The sequence below is a fragment of the Emydura macquarii genome, unplaced genomic scaffold (assembly GCF_026122565.2).
Source record: "Emydura macquarii macquarii isolate MOO-44397 ecotype Brisbane River unplaced genomic scaffold, CSIRO-AGI_Emac_v2 contig_320, whole genome shotgun sequence".
Taxonomy (NCBI): domain Eukaryota; kingdom Metazoa; phylum Chordata; order Testudines; family Chelidae; genus Emydura; species Emydura macquarii.
In genome coordinates this window covers 3,882,327-3,905,118 of record NW_027130457.1, presented here as the reverse complement: position 1 = coordinate 3,905,118, position 22,792 = coordinate 3,882,327, and the positions used below count along the sequence as shown (strand labels likewise).

General features: G+C 38.3%; 1 protein-coding gene across 1 annotated transcript in view; it reads right to left on the bottom strand.

Annotated features, from left to right (window-relative positions):
• CDH18 (cadherin 18) overlaps window positions 1-22,792 on the bottom strand; it is a 518,716-nt gene that overhangs the window by 208,190 nt on the left and 287,734 nt on the right. The window lies entirely within an intron of this gene.

Here is a 22,792-nt window from a genome sequence, read left to right as displayed (position 1 = left end):
CAACCATACGGTGTAAAATACTTGGAAAAAATCTTTTGCTTTAGGGACATATTAGTTCTAAGTTTCTGACTGAAGCAGGATTTTAAATTCTTCACTGCCCTAATGTGGTGTCCATGGAAAGTCTCAACCAGAAGCTGGTATTTAAACTTTCCCTACTCTGGCTGCAGGTTGATTGTACCCTGGTCATGTGGTAATTTCTTAACAAAACTTGACACACAGACACACAGACAAAAAAGCTGGTTAAGCCAGCCTTACTTTCTACTTAGTTATCCTCTTGATTGGATTTAAAAGTAACGCGGCATTCTAGGAGTCTCAAAGAGATCCTTGGCTACCTAGTGGCCCGAATTCCATAAACCTAGCATATTGTTATTTTGGCAATAGCACATTCTGCTAGTCACATTTCTTCCTAACCTTTGTCAATTGAAGATTGGTTTATGCCTTGAAACATGAGCATTTCTTTCTCTCTTTTAAAAATCATATATATTTTAAGTCTGGATGCTCTTAATCACCTTATAGGTACATGATACATGTTAGAGTCCTACTGAGTACCTGACCATGATAATATCTTGTGGCAATAAATTCCACATTTAATCATGAACTGTGTAAGAAAAGTATTTCCCTTGAGCAGTTTTAAATTTACTATCTTTCAGTTTCACTGACTGGCCCCTTGTTCTTGTATTATTTAATCTATGGCCTGCTTCAAAACCCACTGAAGTCAGTAGAAAGATTCCCATTGACTTCAGTGGGTTTCAGACCTGTTATGCCATCAGATACTGACTAAGAATGAAAGTGGAATATTTTTTAAAGTAATTATTTTTATTTTGACTCTTCAGTAAATACAGAAAAAAGCAGCAAAAAGTTTTGTATAAAGGCCAGATTATTCATATGTAAAATAGTATAATACAGCATAAATCTAAAAACATAACTAGGTATCATAAAAAGGGGACAATTTTAATTTCAGAGATCAGCAGACTGTCAGTCTCAAAAGGGCAGTTAAAAAATAGGGGATATTCGCATATGCCTTCAGTTAGCTGACCATGAAAGAAGCACAGCTTATTATTATAGGTTTTATTGTTCTCTATTATTTTTGCAAGGGAACATTAGTTTTTCTATCAGTGACGCTTTGAGAATTTCTGAGAGCCATTCATGATAAGATGGGCATGCAGTTCTTTTCCATTTCTCAGAATAGCCCAGTTTAGTTATTGTTAAGGCAACAGAAAGTTGTCTGGAGGCAAATATAAAGAGGGGAAGTTTGTGATCCGTTGAGACCAAGGATGGGGAGATGTGCAGATAGGATGAAAAATGGAATACCCAACCTTTTTACCTAAAGGAATGTAGGACTGGAAGGTACCTCCTGAGTCACTTAGGGTTGCCTGTGATTGCAGAGGACTGGACTATCATATACTCCCATTCACAAACTTATCAAGCTCCAATTAGATTTACTAACCACCCTACTTTTGGAAGGCTGTTCCAGAACTTCACGCCTCTGATGGTTAGAAACCTTCTAATTTCCAGCACACAGTTTATACCTATTTGTTCTTAAACCACACTATCCTTTAGCTTAAATACTGTCCCCCCCTGCTCTGTTTATAGACAGCAATCATATCTCCTCTCAGCCTTTGTTTTGCTAGGTTAAATAAGCTAAGTTCTTTTAGTTTCCTCTTATAAGATGGGCTCTGCATTCCCCTGATCATCCTAGTAGCCTTCTCTGCACCTGTTCTAGTTTGAATTCTTTTCTTGAACATGGGTGACCAGAATTGTACACACTATTCCAGATGAGGCCTTGTATAATACTTCCTTATCTCTGCTGAAAATTCCTTATTTGATACATATGGGGAGGGTGACTGTTCATTAATGGTTGGTGGAGCTAATTCTTCAACTGTCAGCCAGACTGTAGACTCTTGTAAACCTGTGACCTTCCAGGTGCTTTGAGAGATACTCCAAAGTTAACAGGAGTTCCTGAAATACTATACATGGTCTGAGTCATGCCGTCTCCATGGGGCTAATTCAGATTAGTCCCATAGAGGTAGAGAATTTGGCTCCCTACATATACTCCATGCAGCCACATTTTCTCCCTGCTGCCTTGGCACCTGCTTATCCAGGCACAAGTATGTGTGTGTGGGGGGTGGATGAATGGGAGTAAGCGGTGAGTAAAGGGGGTTTCTGAGCTCATGGTTGTTTGGTGGCACAGAGGGTGGGTACCTGATCTGGTGGGAGGTCTTTTCTGAGTGGGAGAGTTCAGGCTAGTATTTACCTACGGTTTGCCAGAGAGGGGAGCTGCATTTTTGAGAAACCACCGTAGTTCATTGATTGGAGCGCTTCTCTTCCGAGACACAGGTGCCCAACTCCCTAGTTCAAGCCTACTTCTCCCCCCATGTTTATTCCCTAAATCTCTGTTCTCTTTCCAGTTCCTTCACATCCCTGGACAATCCTCCCATGCTCTCCTGTAACCTTATATCCTCCAGAGATTGCCTCCATACCACCTCACACAATTCTTTCTCCTATGCCCCCTTATAGCTTGCATCCTCCTTCTCCACTGAGCTCTGTTCCCCACATGTTCCCTCACAACCATGCACCTCATTTATACTGCCCACCACCATCACCAGCCCCATAAACCTCTCCCCCTATATTCACCCCCTATATTCTCCCCCACCCCTATATTCTCCCCCTATATTCTCCCCCACCTATATTCAGTTTCTGGAACATATGAACATCAGTACATATCAACACTGAAAATTTATAGTAAATGTAGTGGAGAAGTTATGGAGGTATGTTATGGGGAGAAGTTCAGAAGATTGCAGGGCTTTTTGTGGACATAGAGGAGGAGTACAGCTGCATTGCTCAGTATGAACATCAGGGCTGTAGTGAGGAATAAAGGACATCTGGGCTTCCAGAGGAGCAGAGCAAGGATAAATACCAGTGCGGACAGAGATTCACGTGACTATCTGCACTTACATATGTTTATTAAATACCCTGGGAAGTTTCCCTTCCAAAACACAAAACAAAAAATAAAACTTTCTTAATTTAGAATTAAGTTTGCTAAGGTGCAAATCTCCCTAAAGCAATTGCTAAAAATGAAGAAATAACTAGCTAAACCAGTACTCACGTACATACCAACCTCATCTCACATCTCTTACCCAGACACGCTCACAAAGTCCACAAATATGCAAGAAACTCAGTTTCAGTGCTAGACGCACTCATAGTGGCTGAAGCTAATTCCTTGCAATTACATTTATATGCATCCTTGAACAAGCAGATAAAGTTAGGTTTAATCAGAATATTTTGAAACACTGGTTTCCTGGTTTGCCTTTCTTTTTTAAACACACAAAAGTATGGCCATTTTCAGATTTCTAATCATATCATTACTAATAAGAAGAGGGCTTCATGCATCTAAAACAAAGCAGTGGATATACCTCTGATAAATTTGCAGGCATACACAGAAAAGACATGCATGCCCAACACATCATTCTGAATGCTGTTTACTGCTTTTTCATTTTTTTCTGGAAATGCTGGCTTCAATGTAATTTTGTTATGTAGGAGTTGAATGTCATACTGGCCAATGAAATTCTGAAAATCTTCAAGGACAAATGTAGCCTCTGAGAATATAATTTACTTTCTGATAAAGATCTAGCAAATGTTTATCAATAGTCACAGAATCAATTGTGGTTAGCTGTGCTTAAACAGGGGACAGTTGGGTTGGTTCTCTACTCAAATTTTATTTGAGAGACTGCTAATAATAATGCTGCTGTCTCACCCGTGCCTCTAGCTGTTCACGTGACAGGAAGGCTTTACAAGTGCTTCAGATTTTGCATATATCTCATGCTATTTTTTGAGAGTTTGCAACATTTTATATAATTTAAATTCCTAGTTTCAAGCCTGATTCAATTTAAAAAGAAAATTTCTCATGCCAAAAGAAACCCTGTGAAATGGATATAGAAAAACATGGGACGGCAGCAAAGAGGTGACATGAGGCAAAGGGGAGGAGGATGTCAACTAGTGGGAACACTTTCAACTGCATGGCAAATTATAATTATTAATTAAATCATAATCCCTTATGTAAATCTGGTATCATATCCCCCCTAAACTCCACAAGAGGGCTCCCTTCAACTGTTCTTCTTCTGAGAAAAGAAGAAATTCAGTCCTCCTGTGAAGGGAGCAATTCTTTTCTAGTCTGTGCTACTTTGCATGGTATATAACAGAGAAAGGGAGGCACGGCTAATGGAGTTCTCCTGCTGGAGTCATTTTCAAAAGTACATTCCTGTTAGCAAGACAGGTCACTGGACATTGCACAGAGCAGAGGCAAACTACCTGCCAACCTCCACAGACTGCACTCAAAGCCTCGTAATGAGGGACAGTACCTGGATTGCATACTGCTATGTTTATCAATGCTATGACGCTAGTGAACAGTATAGTAGTGCTGAAAATCAGCTTGCTCCCAATGTATTTATTATTTATTTGAGTCCTGTGAATTACATTAGAACAGTCTGTAAGGGCCTCCTCCCAGGAGACCATCATCTCTGCAATGGCTGCACCATCTCAGGACATTTAATAGGACTCTTGAACTTTCAGCACAGAGTACTATCCTCATAGACTTTCATGACCTCTTCTGATGTCAGTAATTATGCACTTATTAATCATGCTACTTAAATGAACAAATATTTCTGCTTAACATTAGGTCTGAATATAACTTTATTTTAGTTCAGGATACTCATCTTATCACGTTATCTCCTTCCAACCTGCCCTTCTTTAGTCACATTGCTTTAGCGCTCCTTAGGTGTGCTCAGAGGCTGATAGAGAAACAAAGACTCAGTCCCTGTCTCACACAGCTACTAATCTAGGGGAGGAGGATGTCATCTGGTGGGAACCCTTTAATTTGTCATTCATTGTTCATCTCTTTTCTTTATATCTTTCTGTAAATGAAATGCTGCAATTGTAATTGTAATCATCCCGGTGCTACCCTGCACTGAAGTAAGATATAGACTAGAAACAGGTGCTACAGGATAAAATGATCAAAATAAAGTTCCAGAGTAGATGCCTGCCACTCATCTTGCTCTATACTTGGAGTACCCTGGGACTAACTTCACTGCTTTCCTGAAAGTCGTTATAGCTGCACTGCTTCATAAGAATTCTCACATCACTTAATACCCAGCAAGTATCAGAAGAAAAACAATATTGATAGTTATGTCTTTTAAAAGCTAGTGAGCCAGTTGTGCATTTTAATATAACTACAGTGATTTTACCAGGATCAGAATAACAGCAAGAAAATAACGTAACAACAACAAGTTGAGTTAACACACTAAGTGGGTACCTGTTTACAAATTGCATCTGACCCCACTTCATTCTTAGGTTCAGTCTCCAACAAAATCCAGCTGCAGCTCCTTCCATTTAACCAATCTTTTTGAATGCTACCACATATAATGTTTGAGCTCCTCAAAGACACAGTAATCACACAGTCACCACAGTATTCTGTGTGCTTGGTGTTTTGTTTTATTTTAGGTGAGGGAAGAGGTTGGTTGAAATATATAAAAAACAAATCAATTAATTTAGAGGTTGTGAAAAATGTAGGATGGACAGTCCTCTAGTCCGCTATCTTCTGGAGCACAACGTCATCAACTGACACTATTATCCATTCAAGTTTATCCATAGAACAGGTACTGCACTGACAAGACGGCAAATTCTCTCACACATTCCATGAATACGTCAAAACCATGAACTGGAAGATCATATGAAGTTAGTTCAAGCTCTACTGAGGACACAAAAAAGGGTCCAAGCTTACTCAATAGTTAGTGAAGCTGCTTCTGAATATCCCACCTTGTTTCACTCAGAATAAAATGAATGGCCACAACTTTTCCGCTTGAACAAACAAGCCTAAAATCCTGAAGTATTATACACATTGAGGTATGAATTTCCATTTTTACTGAAGTTATCATTTTTGCACATAGTAAAATTATTATTTATTTATTAAATGAAATGATGTAGGGAGTCAAAAAAATTTTTTTTGGATGGAGTTTGTGAAAGTTCAATACACCTTATAATGCTTGTAAAATTTGAACATTTGGAAACAGCAGTGTTTCATATTCATACACTTCTTGCTTTCTCTGTATATCTCTGACATCACTAAATGTGGCATTTGACTGCATTTTTGTGATGTAGAGTCTCACTGGCAAACTGTTCTGTAACAGTGACTCTTAATAGGCCTTAAAAACTCACTACATCTAGGACACTGCTTTCATAATATTTATCCATAAAGAATATTATAGAAGGTCTCTAATAAAGAATTATGTCATACTGATACTCAATCATTGTGTGATGTATGTATGAATGATATTTAAGGAGCTGGGTGTATGTACTGAAAATATGTTTTAGAGTCTTTTTTTCTCTTTGGTTGGTGTAACAGGTTTCTTCGAGACAGGCATTTGGATCTCATTTCACATGTAAATTAAGCATTGTAAGACAACACAGTGGAAGCCCACTTTACATATGAAGTCAACAGAAGGATGCATAGAGAAAGACTAAAGGACAGGTGGTTGTCCTGTATTCGGGAGCAAATAATGAACTTTAAAGAAGAATATAAAAATGTGGAAAAAATACTTTGTTATCCATTCACTGAGGAAAACCTCTGGCAGACAGAGGTGATTCATGAACATCTGGATTTTGGTTTGTCTGAAACCAGCTAGCTCTGCAAAAGACTGAACTTGGCTGGGGGGGATGGAATATAAATATACAGAGAGAGAGAGAGAGAGAATGTAACCAATAAGTGTAGACCAAGGTTTCCATTGTCATATTTTATTTTATGTGTAACCACTTTGTTTCTATTACCATTACTCACTATCTCTTAAATCTTAATCTTTGATGATAAATTTATGATTGTTTTCACTATAAATATATCTCAGTGCTGTGATGTTATAATGAACCTGATCCTGAGCTGAATATAAAAAGCTAGTGTGTTCACTCTCCCTGTGGGGAAAGCAAATATGGTAATTTCTGTGAGGGTTCAGTGGTTAAGGGCTGAACACTGCAGGGAGCACTCTGAGGACTTGGGCATTGGTATTGTAGTAGAAAGTGAAAGCCAGAGACATGAGGCTAGTATGATGGGCCTAGATGAAAGAGCTGAGGCTTAAACCAAAGTCTGACTTTAGGAAACAACAACTGCTTGCCTGCTTACAAATTCACTGACTGATACAGGAACTTGGCAGAAACACAGCATTGTTAATGCATTGGCATTCCTAATGAGCAGTAACAGGAACAAAGTGTGGTTAAAAGCAATAGTAGTCCTAACTCCCCCAGTAAATGGTGACTGCAGAAAAACAATCCTGGGAGACTGTACCCATGCTCCCCAAACAGCAGTACAATACAGGGAGGCAGCACAAGCTCTCCTCAAGATGCAGTGATACACAAACACAATCATGAGGGACAGTACAGAGACACCCCGACCTTAAGGTAAAAGAGACAGGAGGCTGGATGAAGATGTTATGCTTGACTTGTAGGCAAGGTACAATAACCAATACCAAAGACATCAAAGAGGTAGTGTGTAACCTGTTTATATAAGGGTATATGAAGGGGATTGTAACAGGGAAGCTTTATCCGGCTGAGGGAATAACGGAAAGTTCTGCCATTAACTGAGCCGGTCCATTGCACCGAGCATTCATGTCCTAGTGTACCTGTAGCTCCTATGGGGTGCTAGCACCATGCTTCGCTTTCAATAAACCCGGCCGCGCACCTTAGCCACTTATCCGAGTCTGTGGTAATTTATGGGTCATGCTTAACGAGGTCTATCGATTCAGCTATCTGCAGAAGCTGAGACGGTGTCCAAAGGGGAACTCATACCATCACACATGCCCTAGCTGACTGACAACAGGTATGTGTCTATCATTAGCCTGCACAAAGAGCATGAAGTCTGTGGAAACCTGAAAGATGGTTCCTGTGTTGCCAGAGGGTGTTGGCTTCAGGGAGTTGACCTATATCAGACACGGACAAGACCACTTCATGGTAAAGATTGGTAGTGGTGAGGTGTCTCACAACCCTGTGTACGGCTGGGAATCATCACACATGCTGTCTCTATATATCTGACATCATTGACTGACTTCTGGCAAGTAAAACAAAGATGCATAATTCTGACACTTGTGATTTTACAAGATCACTAAGTGTTCTTTCCAAATCTCAGCAAGTGTAAACAAATAAAGAAAGTTTTCAATTTTCATTATTCCTCTTACATATTTAACCATTTTGTCTCTGAATGTTCTCATTCCTTCTAATCCATGATATTGTTTTTTCTATGTCAGGAGGGAGATAGTGAAGGCTACTTTGACTAGAGATAGTTGAACTGGTACAGGCAAAATAATAAAGCAACCTGTACTAACACCCAGACCTCAAAATAAATTATTTCAGAGGTTTTAAAAGGATATTTTTTCAGACAATCTTTAATTCCTATGCCCCTTTCCAGCTCCTGATTTACTGTAGAAGTGTTGAAATACTAGCAGAAAAGTTTCTCCTAGTACTTCTGGCCCAACTAGGAGGAAGAAGCATCAGATATTTTATGAGGAAGTTTGTTCTAGCTCACATATGTAGACCTAAAAAATCTAGGGCTCTGATAAATATCAAAATGTTTTTATACAAACCAAGCCTCCAAAAATGTTGTGATCTGTCAATTCTCAACAAAAAAACACAGGCATGAGAAGTATTTGAATTAGGCATACATTTTATTCTCATTACACAAAATCTCAGCAATAATCATTTAGGGCTACACTAAATTTTTTATGTATCTATTTATGTGTAAATTAATGTGTGATTATGCCATAAATTCTTTGATTATAGCATTTATCCAAATTAAGTATTCTTCCTTTGCTAAAGGAGAGTGGCCTTGTTATAATAAACATATTACAGAAATTTGCAATATAGAAGACAAATTGTTTTTGTATAGTTGTAAAGTAAATCTAGGACAGAATCTCAAAGAGATAATATATTTTAGGCCCTAGGAATATGCACATATTGATATTGGTATGTTTGTTACATACATTATCTTATCTGCTGTATTCTCAATAAATGTTGTAAATATTATTTTTTATGATTTCAGTATATTAAATTGTGATAATTATTTTATATACTAACCAACATATTTTTTATGTTGCAAATCTATACATTTAGTGCCCTTTACCTATTGAAACTGAAAAAATGCCTTGTCCTTCACTTGAACCTAGTGGGTAAAGGGGAAATGAATTCAATAATGGAATGTGAGTAATCTTTTACCTGGCTTTTTACCCTAACCTTACTAATATAGCCTGAAATATTATTGACAGGACCCCTCAAAACCAATGAAGGAACCCTACAGAAGTATGTTATAATAAACAAGACTGATTAATTGAAAAGGAGGTATGTATAATCCTTGTATGTACCATGACCGATAAGGGTCATTTGTTATTACAGATATTTTTCATGATTTCTGAAATAATGACCCATTAAAATGTTGTTAACTCATTAGGAAGTGCTTATTAAAACAGGAGTTCTTAATAATAAGAAGAAATGTATTAGAAAACCCTTTAGCTTATCAATCAGCTAAACTAAGATATACAAGAAATTCCATAAGTAATGAGGTAAATTAAGATATCAAACTGTGGGATAGTAATTGTGGGAAAATATTTTTTTCCCTCCAAAAGGAATTTATTTGTCTCACATCCTCTAAAAGGAAGGAGTTTGGGGGATTTATGTTCGGAATGAAGACTGGCAATATTTCTCCCGTTACAGAGGAAAGATTTCATCTCTTCATCATCCACAAAGAGTGGCTCTAGAACTTTGGAGGATGGGAGGGTCCCAGAGCTGAAGTTCCAGTCTGAGCCTGCGAGTTTCCACAGCAGTGAAACAGATCCACAGCCATAGCCCCACTAGCCTGACTCAGCTGGCCCAGCCAGTGATGGGTTTTTCTTTGCTGTGTAGACATACCCTAGGAGTCAACCCATCCCTTGTTTGGTCCTGGAGAACAGGACATACAAAACAAGGTATTTTACTTGCAATTTCCCTTCTACTCAGTAAACTAAATAATTTCACAAAACAGTGTCCTTTTATATCAAGAAACTCCCTACTCAATTACCAAAGAGACTGCACTCCATTAATCAAGTTGCATTTGTCATACTATTTGCACAGATGAATCATCCAGTTACCTAGCTTTTCAGTGTATCCTTAGATATGTATTTCTGTTGTACACAGTTGGCGGGGGCAAAGAGGTAGATTGTGTGAGATTTGTCCCTTTTACACTACAATTGGTTCTTTGAAATTCCGCACAGTTAAACAAACTGGCTTCTTTCACCTGTTTAATTATCCGTGTCCTGTTTGTTTCTACATAGCAGCCTATCAAACAAAAGCCAATTACAAAACCCTCTTTTGGTTGTCAACTGAACATTAATAAAAATATGAAGCATTGCGGCCTCGAGAACCCTTTTGAGGTCACCCTCAAAACTACAAAATTCCCCAAAGTTAAAATGCTGATTGTCTGCAGAAGTGTTCCAAGGTTTCTGCAGTTAGTCATTTAATTTTACTTGAATATCTCTAACATTTCTGATTTGCAATGGTTTTGTTTTGTGTACAAGGTAAAAAAAAACAAACAAACAAACGTAATGCCCATTAACCGAGGACAGGACTATTTCTGTACAATGTTTAGACAGTGTGCTACACAGCAAGCAAGTGTAAAATACTTTTTTTCACATTGGTGGGGTGAGATGAATTTAGTGATATACAAATTGTTTTAACTAGACATGTCTTCCTCATTTATTTTCAGATTATCTTTCCTGTGTGTAATAGTCCTCACACTGGAAATTTTAATGCATTTATGTCTGAAAGGAAGCTGGTAAAACTCAATCATTTGTTCAGAAATTTAGGATTTGCAATTGGCAGAAAAGTCTTCTTAAAATAAGGATGGAATTGAAAAAGATGAGCAGAATTGAAGGGCTTTAAGTGAAGACTGAAGGAACATCATGTAAGTCAGTGGTTCTCAACACTTCCAGACTACTGTACCCCTTTCAGGAGTCTGATTTGTCTTGCGTACCCCCAAGTTTCACATCACCTAAACTTCTTGCATGCCAAAATCAGACAAAAATAAAAAAAGTGTCAGAGCACACCATTACTGAAAAATTGCTTATTTTCTCATTTTACCATATAATTATGAAATAAATTAATTGGAATATAAATATTGAATGTATATTTCAGTATATAGTATATAGAGCAGTAGAAATGAGTCATTGTCTGTATGAAATTTTAGTTTGTACTGCCTTCACTAGTGCTTTTTTATGTAGCCTGTTGTAAAACTAGGAAAAAATCTAGATGAGTTGACATGCCCGCTGGAAGACCTCTGTTTACCCCCAGGGGTATGTGTACCCCTGTTTGAGACCCACTAATGTAGGGAACAAGTTCACTTTAATTTTATATATTAACACAAAGAGACAGTAAACAGCAGCCAGTTTGGTATGTACTTTCAGTAAATGCAGTTTTGGTTGCTACTGTAAACTCTGTTCTGTGTTGTCTATGTACCTTTGCCCCACACAAGAGATTTTTCCATTGGCTATTATGAAAGGGAACAAGCTGTCTATGTACCTTTTTACATACAGACTGACATACTTCATTAACTCTTTTACAAGATATATTTGACTTATTATCTATAATGGGGGGAGGATTTGCAGGTCAGGATGATAACCAATTTTTAATGGGCTCAGTAAGTCTTCAGGCTGTACAACAAATGAAAGCTCCATCAAATCAAAACAGAGGGAACACAACTACTACAAGGTATAAACAAACCAATTGTCTCCAATTCTCCTCTAGGGGGGCAAATCCTCAGGTGGTCTAGATAGGCCAACCTGCCATTGATGCCATTTTGGCATCAACAAACATGTAGCTAGTGATCTCCAGGTTATGATCTTATGTTCTGGGGGCTACAGATAAAACAATGCTCAGTAATACACCGTAAATATGCTAAATTAATTTTAAAAAATAAAATTAATCTACTGACTAGGTAAACATCAAGTTTTCCAATAACAACATTGTGCTCTACAGGCACCACACAGCAGAGACAGAGATCTCTATCTGCACACATGAGATGAAAAAGAGAAAAATACACAGCATGACTACCCATTAATTTAGGGCTTCAATGAAGTGAGGAGCACTTCAGAGACAGCAACATTGCTGCCATTACAATTAATTCCCTTGTTCTGTGGTCCTGAGTTATGCCTCAAGCTCCTTTTGACTTGATAATGCTAACAAATCTGCATCTGTCTGCCTTAAACACCATTTGTGTTGTGATGCCAGGAACCTAGGGAGATTGATTGTCATTGTGTGTACTCAGTAGTACATATTACAGAAAGGAGTCTGGTTAAAGCTGGGAGGACACAATTCAAATGAAAAAAAAGAGCAGAGATATAAAATGTTTCTGAAGCTGAACCTTCATCCCTGCTTATTATTCCAGATGTACAGAATTCTATTGTTTCATTTAACAGAAACTGATTTCAATAATCTTTTTTTAATATATATGAAATTTCTTTTTGATTCATCAGAAACAAAGATTTGGGGCTAAGACCCAGGACTTGATATGACCTTCCTGCCACATGCCTCAGTTTCCTTTTCTATAAAACTGAGATAATATTTTTCCAAATCACAGGGTTGTTATGTATGATGTTAAATTCATTAATAACTGCAAAGAGCTTTGAGATGTTTAGAGAAAAGGTGCTGTAGTTCAAAATCATGTTGATGTATCTTAATTTTTTTTGTATTCTGTCTCTCTATTAGCATAAGCAAATGAGGTCTCCTTGAAACAAATTATCTCCTGGTTTAATTTGTTACATTATCTCCTTGCTTAATTTGGCTCAGAGTAAGGAGGCTGTAAGCAAAGCACATTGAAAAACCTTGGGTTTAGTTTCTCCTTGTGCCTATCTATAATATTCTGCTCATACATGAAGCACTGTATTTGGCAGAAGCATGGACTGGGCTAACATAAAAATTAAATCATGTTTTATCCTCAAAGGAGTGTGCACGGGAGTGGGATGAAGTGATCTTTTAAAGTCACTCTTGAAATCAGAGGTACTACAGCGTGCAAAGGAATTACAGGTCCCAAATACATTCATGAGTTACTAAAAACTTAGAGTGCAGTCCCTCAGTGAAATTTCAGCAAGTGAAGGGAATCCAGCTGAAGCATTTCAACAGCTTTAAAAAAAAAGTTTACCTCCACTTCTCCAACAGCATTACTGCAGGGGTGTGGGTTGGGGACGGAAAAAAAGCAAACAATATATAGCTGAAGAAAAAGGGAATACCACAAGAAATGGTGAACATTATTCATTAGGATTATCAAAGGTAATACAGGGCAGTCACTTGGCTTTGAACAGATTCTAATTTTGCAGGATATATTAATAAATTAAACTAATTTAGATTGTTTCTAGTTTAGTAAATAGTTATTGCCACTGTCTCTTCTGTAATGCAGTGTTAGTGCAACACATTTGATACGTACAATTATTTAAGAATGATGCATTTTAAATTCTCAGAAAAGCATTTTTGAAAGTATACTGGTTTTAGAGATCAGATAGTGCTTTTGAAGCTCTGAGGAAAAAATGTAAACCAGAAACTAGAAGATTGTCAAGACAGCTAGAAAACTTTTGAATTCTCCCTGGGGTAGCGTTGTGTTCTGAAACCATAGTGTCATGAAATTCCCACTTGTGGCTTTTTTGTATTCTGTTGTTTCTCACAAAAGGCTGTCAGACAGAAGTATATAATCTCTATGACAACTACTCATACCCAACAAAAATGCTAGTGTTACAATGGCTTGGAACATTTTTTCAATGAAACCACAAAGATTACATCTACACTGTGATAAAAGATCCATGATATAGCCATGGCTGGCCCGGGTCAGCTGACTCAGGTTGTGGGGCTAATAAAATTGCAGTGTGGATGTTAGGGCTTGGGCTGGAGCCTAGACTCCAAGACCATGCAAGGAGGATGGGTGCCAGATACAGGTTCCAGCAAGAGCCCAAATCACTATACTACAACTTTTAGCCCCACAAGGCCAAGTCTGAGGCTGACTGAGGCTTTGAGACTTATGGGGTTTTTTATTGCCATGTAGACATACCCAAAGTTGTTGATTTAATGTGAAATACACCCCTGTGCAAATAGTCAGTAATAGGCCTATGCAACAGACCTACTTGCATCATCAGGACGAAGGATTATTATTACGTATTGTTTATGTTGCTGTAGTGCCTAAGGGTGCTCACCCAAGACTGGGGGCCCACTGTGTCAGGCAATGTACACAGAGATTGTAAGAATCTCTGCTCCAAAGAGCTAAATCTAAATAAAAAAAAGGTTGGGATGGAAAACAGAGGTACAGAGATGTGAAGTTACTTGCCTACTGTCACAGAGCAGGGTAGTAACAGAGCCAGGAATAGCACAAGGTCTTCTGATTCCCATGAACAAATCTTAAACTTGGGGGTTTAATAACACAGATACCTTCCAAAGTAAAGTAATTGAAGTCTCAAATATAAGAAGGATGTTAAGGATGTTAATAGTCTACTTCTATTACTTTAGGGCCAAATCTTGGAGATCTTAGTATGCATACCTCCATAGTTTTGTTCTGTTTTTAAACATGCCAGCTAAGGAGAATAAAGACAAAACATATGCCACTTAATCTGTTTGTAGTTAAAAAGACCTACCAAATAAGGCCCAGATCCTGCTATTTACAATACATAGGAAGACTGTTCTCCATGAGTAGAACTCCAGTGACTTCAAAAGGGTTCCATGCAGGTGTAGCAGGCCACCCATGGATGGTAAATTGCAGGATTAGGGGAAAAAGGAGTATCATCATTAAACCAAGATATTCCCTAAATTTTGAAAATTGCATGATAGTCACCCAAGTGTGTTTTAACACATTGTTTCTGGGCAGGCATTTACAATGACATTTCTTCTAAGAGGCTAGGAATCCATCTTAGTCAGAAATAGACTAGATTAACGTCTAATCTTTGATTTTTTTTTTGCAGTATATTTCTTTTAATGCACATAAATGTCATCCATTGTGAATACTTACATATTGCATACTAATATACTTGTCTTGACAAGTATCATTGGTTCAGATATATATATATAAAATTCCCTTATGTCAGAAACTCCACATTTTATCCTTGCTTTTTTTCCCCGTAAGTATTTTATAACATACGGGAAGTAACCTCCCTTTGGTCACGTTATACTGCATATAATTTTAAAAACCACTGGTTGCTTTCAAAAGGTTGTGTGATATATTGCAGTTCTAATATTACATCTAATGTGTCTGATTTCTTCATGAGTTTTATTTAACCTTATGATTTCCCCTACTTTTTACTTCCCCCTTAACATTATTTGCTATTTACAAGATCTTTTTGTTATGTAGTAATAATATTTCCAACCATCTTTATAGCGTTCCACACTCTTTTTTTTATCTCTTCTTTTTAATCCTCCTAATGAGACTTTCCTTACCTTCAAAAGGCAGGCAACAATGGCTGGATCTAGCCTTCCTTAACTTCAAAGTGGCTAGTTTAAGGTATGAGTGTCCCTGTACCCTTAAATGTCTTGACTTGATCAATGTTTCCACTTAGTGTAGAAAATATTTTACAAATTATTGTGCTGCAGATATAGGTGTATGTGAATATGGGGTGAAAGAGCAAGAAGTAATAACAAGGAGAAGGTTAGAGAACGCTGAGTGCCAGCCAGACTTTTCAGTACATAAAGTACCTCAAGGGGTTCACCCTGATAAAATTGGTTTGAACTTTTAATTGAAATGATAGTCTCACCACAGCAGTCTGGAGGTTTACAGTATGTGCTTAATAGACTGGATAAAGCTTTTTGACAAAAACAATATTCTACTGATATAGTAGATTGAATGTTGTTGTTCTGACATAAAAGAACAAATTCCTCCCTCATGTAATTCCACACTGACTTCAGTGAAACTACACCAGGTTTGAATTTCACCCAATGTCTTTTGTCTAACACTGAACTCTACTACGTTCCAGCTTTTGTTTGTTTATTCTGTCAAGTCAAAATGCACTTGTCAGTCTCATTTATATAGACATTTCCTGTCATGGAACTGCATTATGAGTGACACAGAGAACATGTTCCAGGAAATCTGAGAAATGGCTGAATTCTAAGCATCAAATTCAGATGGGTGAAAGCAGTCTCTTCTACTAGGTTTTAATTTCCCTCCAATAACCTTTGAATGTTTTGAGATTCCAAGTTGTAAGGGAGTTTCATTACATTCTATGACTAGTACAATTTGTGTAATGAGTCCCTCTTTTCTTATAGCCAAACAGCCAGATAGTTGATATGTTGAATAGTAACATGGAAACATGAGGAAGAAAATTTAGCAAGTATAGAATCATATGATTCTATGAACTGTGATTCTAAAGAAACATATGATTCTAAAGAACTGTGATATAAGAACTGTGATATAAGACTTTGCTCTTATATTGCAGCTTGATTCAGCCTCACTATCTTTAATAGCTCTTTACTCAATGAGTAGCCACACTGAAATCAGTGAGACTACCCACAGAATAAGAAACTAGAGTCCTGGGCCCAATGAAATTAATGTCAAGGCTCCAATCAACTTCAATGGTGCAGAATAGGCCTATGCTCAGCATGAGTAAGGATGGCAATTATAAGACTCTAAACAGCCTCAGATACTAGAAAAGCAGATAAAACAGAGTTAAACAGAAGACCTGAAAAGAAAGTTTGTACTTTTGTTTTTGCTTCTTTATAACGTACAAAGAGATAAGATAAACTTTTACTATTATTCTTTTTCAAGAATATTTTTCCCTCAAGTCTTAAGTCTTATCTTTGCTGTTTTGCTGCAGGTCTCCCTGGAAGGACCCAGAAAGGTAGCTTGTGAGTTCTCTCAACCCTTAATTGAAGGAGTAGTTGTAGTGAATCTTTAACAACAAATCTCTCTTCCAACTGTTTGCTTGGTGTTTTAGTTATATAGATGCTCACAAACAAAAACAGCTTTAAACAGTCTGAATAAAAATCACTTCCTCTTCTCAATCAATCAGGTTTCCCATCCAGGTTATCTAAGGTTTCAAAACCTGCTACTTCTCTAGTCATCCATAGAGTCTTCCAGAAAAACAAAACAAAACAAGGTAGACAGCATGAGAATTTTTAGTGTAACTAAACTAAGAGAACTAAAAAATACAGTTGCTTTTATTTGTTTTTAAGAACTGACTTGTAGGCCATTTTCCTACATTATAAAGGATTTGATTGACTGATTGATTGATGGATTGATTACAAGTAATATTTAAGTCACAACTCTTGGGAAGTACCCAAGGGCAGTGCAGGAAAGGAAGAAGTATTTGCATGTGCTTGATGCTACTTTACTATTACCACCATATTTTCACCAGCAATAGATCCTGGAAAAATAATTTTATATTAATTTATTATTTGTGAAATTAGCAATTTAAAAAAGCATAAAACAAAGCACATATTTTTTCTATCTGCTGATTATGCCACTTGCACTCATCTTTACAAAAGCATGAAGACAGATAATAAACCATGTGCAAAATCTTCAGCGAGATCGTGGCATCTAAATTTTTCATTTAATTTAATATCAAGTAAGAAAAATGTTCCAAATTATTAAAATAAATGTAATGCAGTCTACTGTATTAATAGTTTATCATATGAAAATGTTCAAACTCTAGTTACCTTATGCAGCTTATTTATTTATTATATATGAGCTCGTTATACATGTGAAAACATATTTCCCTCCTTACCATTTGATTTAAGCTCTACATTTTCAATTTCTCTCCTTACTAATATTACGAAAAAAAAGTTGCAATTTTCTTGATATGATCACGAAAATACTAAATCAGCATTGCTGTGTATTAGAACTAATCTCTGACATCATCGTGTCATCACATTGTCTTTTCTGGGAAGTATGAATGACAATTTTAATATACAGAGACAAGATGGGTGAGGAAACAAGCTTTTGAGCTACATAGAGCTCTTCTTCAGGTCTGAGTAAGCTGTAAAGCTTGCCTCTCTTACCTACAGAAATTTGTCTGGGGTTTGGAGATGCAGTTGAAACTATGGTTGAGTTGCAATGGGGATTCAAGCAGATGATGGAGGGAAGGCAAGAAGAGGCTGAAGGGAAAAGTCAAGACTCGCAGATGCAAGCTGGACAGGAGAACAATGAGGGTAGACTGCTGAGTGAGGAAAATGGTGGAAGCATGTGACACAAGAATCACAGAGAGGAAAAGACCAGCTAGTGAAGGAGAAACAGAGCTCACAAATAGGTTTGCTGAGTTGGAAAATAAAGAAGGGACACAACAGGCAAAAACAGCAGGTGGGAGGATAAGGAAGAAGCAAACAGTCCTACAAGAAAAGGGGAAGAGTCAATGGAGATAGTCAGAGCTCAGAGCTCCAGGAGGATACAGCAGTGGTCCCCAAACTTTTTAGGTTGTGCCCTCCCTTACCCATAATGGATTCTGTCTGTGCCCCCTCCAACCCTTCCAAGGATCCATGGTCAGGAGCCAGGAGCAGGGCCATGGTTGGGGCTGAGCTGCAGCTGTGGCCAGGAGTGGGGCCGTGTCCAGGGCCAGAGCTGCAGCTGGGATGGCAGCCAGGAGCAGGATTGCGGCTGGGAGCTGTAGCTGCCGCCACATCCAGAAGCCAGGGATGGAGGCCAAGGCTAGAGATGCAGCTGGGGCAGGGAGTGGAGCGACATCTGGGGCTGGAAGATATGGCTGGGGCCGCAGCCAGAGTGGAGCCAGGTGCAGAGGGGGGCTGGGTGGTGCTCCCTTTTCGCCCCCCATGGGCTCTACCACCCCCCTCTGAATGTTCTCCGTGCCTCCATAGGGGGACACACCCCACAGTTTAGGGTCCACAGGAATACAGGATGACTTGCAGAATATTTCAAGAGAGGACAGAAAAAACAGGAGGAAGACTGGAGAAGCACACCAACATCAGGATGAGGAAGATTTAAGTGATTTGTGAATTCCTACCAAGAAGAACAGACTGGCCTGTCACCAGAGTCAATTCAGAGAACAGAAGGGTGTGCTGTTTGCTGAGAGCTAAGATACAGGATGTGGACCTGAAGCTGAAGAATATCCTAATGGGAGCAGGAAAGAGTCCACTGATTATCCTTCACATGGGAATAAATGATACTGTTAGATTCTCACTAGAATGCATCAAGAAAGACTTTGCCAGGCTGGGGAAGTCACTTAAAGAAATGGAGGCTCAGGGGATCTTCAGTGGGATTCTACATGTCTCTACAGGAGGAGAACGAAGACGACTCAAGATTATGATGATCCACAGATGGATCAGATTGTGGTGCTATAAAGAGGGCTTTGGGATGTTTGTCCATGGGGAGGCATTCATTGACAGAGGACTGTTCTCATGAGATGAATTCCATCTGAGTAGGGAGGGAAATAGACTGCTGGGATAGAGGTTGGCACAACTGATTAAAAGAGCTTTAAACTAGGAACTCAGGGAGATGGTTGAGAGGTACTCATGTAATCTCCATTTCTGATTCTAATACTGACCAGGAAGAAAATAAAGGGAGAATACAGCAATGGTGAAAGGAATAGCAATGGGTACGAGAATGGACTTTAAGAGGAAAGATGGTATCAATATCAATGAAGCTAACAGTCAAGTAGGCGATAGTGGTAGTAGAATGACGGTACCTAATTGGGTGAGGATTCTGGGCGAAGCCAAACAGAAACAACTAAGATATTTGTACACCAAATGCAAGGAGCCTGTGTAACAAAATGGAGGAATTAGAACTAATGGTGGAGGAAGTAAAACTAGATATTATAGGGGTAATAGAAACATGGTGAAACAGAAGTCATAATTGGAGAACAGGTATTGAAAGGTGTGTGCTTGTTCAAGAAAGACAAAAATAAAGGAAAAGGTGGTGAAGTAGCATTGTATATTAATGATGAGGTAGACTGCAAAGAAAATAAAAATAATGGAATGGATAAAACAGAGTCTGTTTGGGTCAAAATCACTTTGGAGAAGAAAGCTATCAGAAGCTCCCATGGGTTAGTGCTTGGGGTATACTACAAACCCGCAGGGTCAGATTTGTATATGGATAGAGACCTATTTAATGTTTTTAATTAAATAAATACCACTGGCAATTGTGTGATTATGAGAGACTAACATCCAAGATATAGATTGAAGGATAAGTACTACTAAAAATGCATTAAATGAGTTATTTCCAATAGAGATAAGGAGGTATTAGTACCATTATATAAGACTCTGGTGAGTCCTCATCTGGAACGCTGTATGCAGTTCTGATCTCCCAGGTTTAAGAAAGATGAATTCAAACTGGAGCAGGTGCAGAGAAGGGCAACAAGCATAATCAGAGAAATGGAAAACCTACATTATCAGAGGAGATTCAAAGAGCTTGACTTGTTTCACCTAACCAAAAGAAGGCTGAAGGGAGATATGATTGCTCTATAAATACATCAAAGGTGTAAATACCAGGGAGGAAGAGGAGTTATTTAAGTTCAGCACCAATGACACAAGAACAAATGGATATAAACTGAATTTAAATAAATTTAGAGTAGTGCAGTTCTGTAACAGAATTCCAAGAGGACATTGGGGGGGAAAAAACATAACATCTTCAAGATTGAGCTTGATGAGTTTATGAAGAGGATGGTATGATGAAACTCCGTAGCCGATCTGCACTGCTAGTACCAAATATCCCCAACGGCTGGTGATGGGGCACTAAATATTGAAGGTTCTGGGTTACAACAGGGAATTCTTTCCCAGGGGTCTGCCTGGTGGATCTTGCCAAAATGCTTAGGGTCTAACTGACTACCATATTCGGGATTGTGAAGGAATTTTCCTCAGGTCACATGGGCAGAGACTCTGTGTTTTTGGGTTTCCCTCCCCCCCTCCTTCCTCTGCAGCATAGGTCAAGGGTCACTTTAAGGTTTAAACTAGTGTGAAGGGAAATTCTTTATAACTTGAGGTCTTTAAATCATGATGTGAAGATTTCAGTAACTCAGCCAGAGGTTATAGGTATGTTATGGGTGGGTGGGGAAGAGGATCTGTGACCTACAATGTTCAGGAAGACAGACTAGATGATCATGATGGTCCCTTCTGGCCTTATAACCTATGCACCTTGACTCCTAGCAAATGCTGTACAGTCAGCGACAGAAAATTAATCCATCCTCTTGACAGTCATGTCATGTATGTCATGTAATATGATACACCTTACATTTTGATTACAGGCCTATTCCTGTCCTTAATGTACATTACAGTGACAATGACTGCAAACATTATAACAGCATTTTACACAATGACTCCGCTTTTGTGATTTTACTCCTAAACTGGGTGTGAAAAATGTGAAAGGATAGATATCAAACACTAGCTCTAACATCAATGAGGCAGAATAGATGACTGGATTAATAATAGACAGCACTGGCAGGTCAGTGATATTGAACGGAAGCTACAGAGAAACAACCCCCTCACCCCGCATATACACACACACCTTCATAAGTCTAGGGTCCTGGTAGGAAAATCTCTTGTCAAATTAAGGCACTTGAAATGAAACCTTGGTGATGTACATACAATTAAAAATTATAGCAGTAAAGAAACCTCTTTCTCAGAATGAAGAGACATTGTAACACTGCAACCATTATTTAAATTCTGTTGATACTAGTATTAGTTTAGTCTCTATGAGCCAGATTTCCCTTTCTGAATAAAAATAATAATTAAAATCACATAAGATAATGTTAGTCAATCTCTACACTACATCAGAGTATCAGAACTTCAGGAGTATCTCATCTTAAGGAAGGTGTTGCAAAATTTACTAATGTTTGTGAGGCTCTCAGATACCAAAATGATTAGCACCAAAGAGAAGCCTATGAAGAAAGAGGGAAAAATAATGTCCTTATTTGGTGCAGAGTTTGGATGGAGTGCAGCAAATGTGTCCTGGGGCTACACACTGAATGAGAGGGATTAAAAGAAATACTGAATAGCTACCTCATTCCCTCAGCACCATCCATCCTGTGCAATGAATGAGGCGGGGGTCCTAAGGAAAACTAAAATGGTATTGGGTAGTGAAAGGCTGGTATCATAAAGTGTACAAAAGAACAGTGTTTAGGGAGCCTCTAACTTGGAAGCTCTCAGAAGTTAGGAAATGACACTTTGCAGCCTTGATGTTCATTTAATGAAGTTTTTAGCATGGATTATCTCATACAGTCAGCACTACATACATGATGCCAGTTTGTGGTTGGCACCTACTCAGGAGCAGAAGGGAGGTGGGAAAGTAGAAGGACCTTTCCCCTGAACTCACTGCATAAAAGCCAGACATAAATGTAGTCCTTGCACTTTCTCTGGGCTTCTACTACACTAAAGCTCTGCCCTAATGGGATGCGGTAGAACTGGTGCCATTATCCCCCTATATACACATACAGCCAGCTGTGGAGGGAACCGTACAATATAACCTGTAAGAGAGCAAGAGTCTCTATGGAACTACATCCAGAATGGTGCTTCTTCACACAGATCTCAAAGTTGGCCTCCACCTGGTTAGACAAATCTTGTTCCTAAAGCATTTCTCAGGGAAGATTTGAAACTTGTTCTGAAGTAGTCAGCATTTATGGGTAATGGTATATTTAGCATGTTGCATTTGGGATAGTACAGTATCTCACTTAGAAGTGTGAACTACACCAGTCATATCAAGAGCCCTTAATTGTCTTTTTAACATAAAACACTAAAGATGATGCAGCATGGTGAATTTTACTATTATATGCCATCTTTTTAACACCCCCCCACCATGATTATTATAATAAATAAATAAAGTTAATAG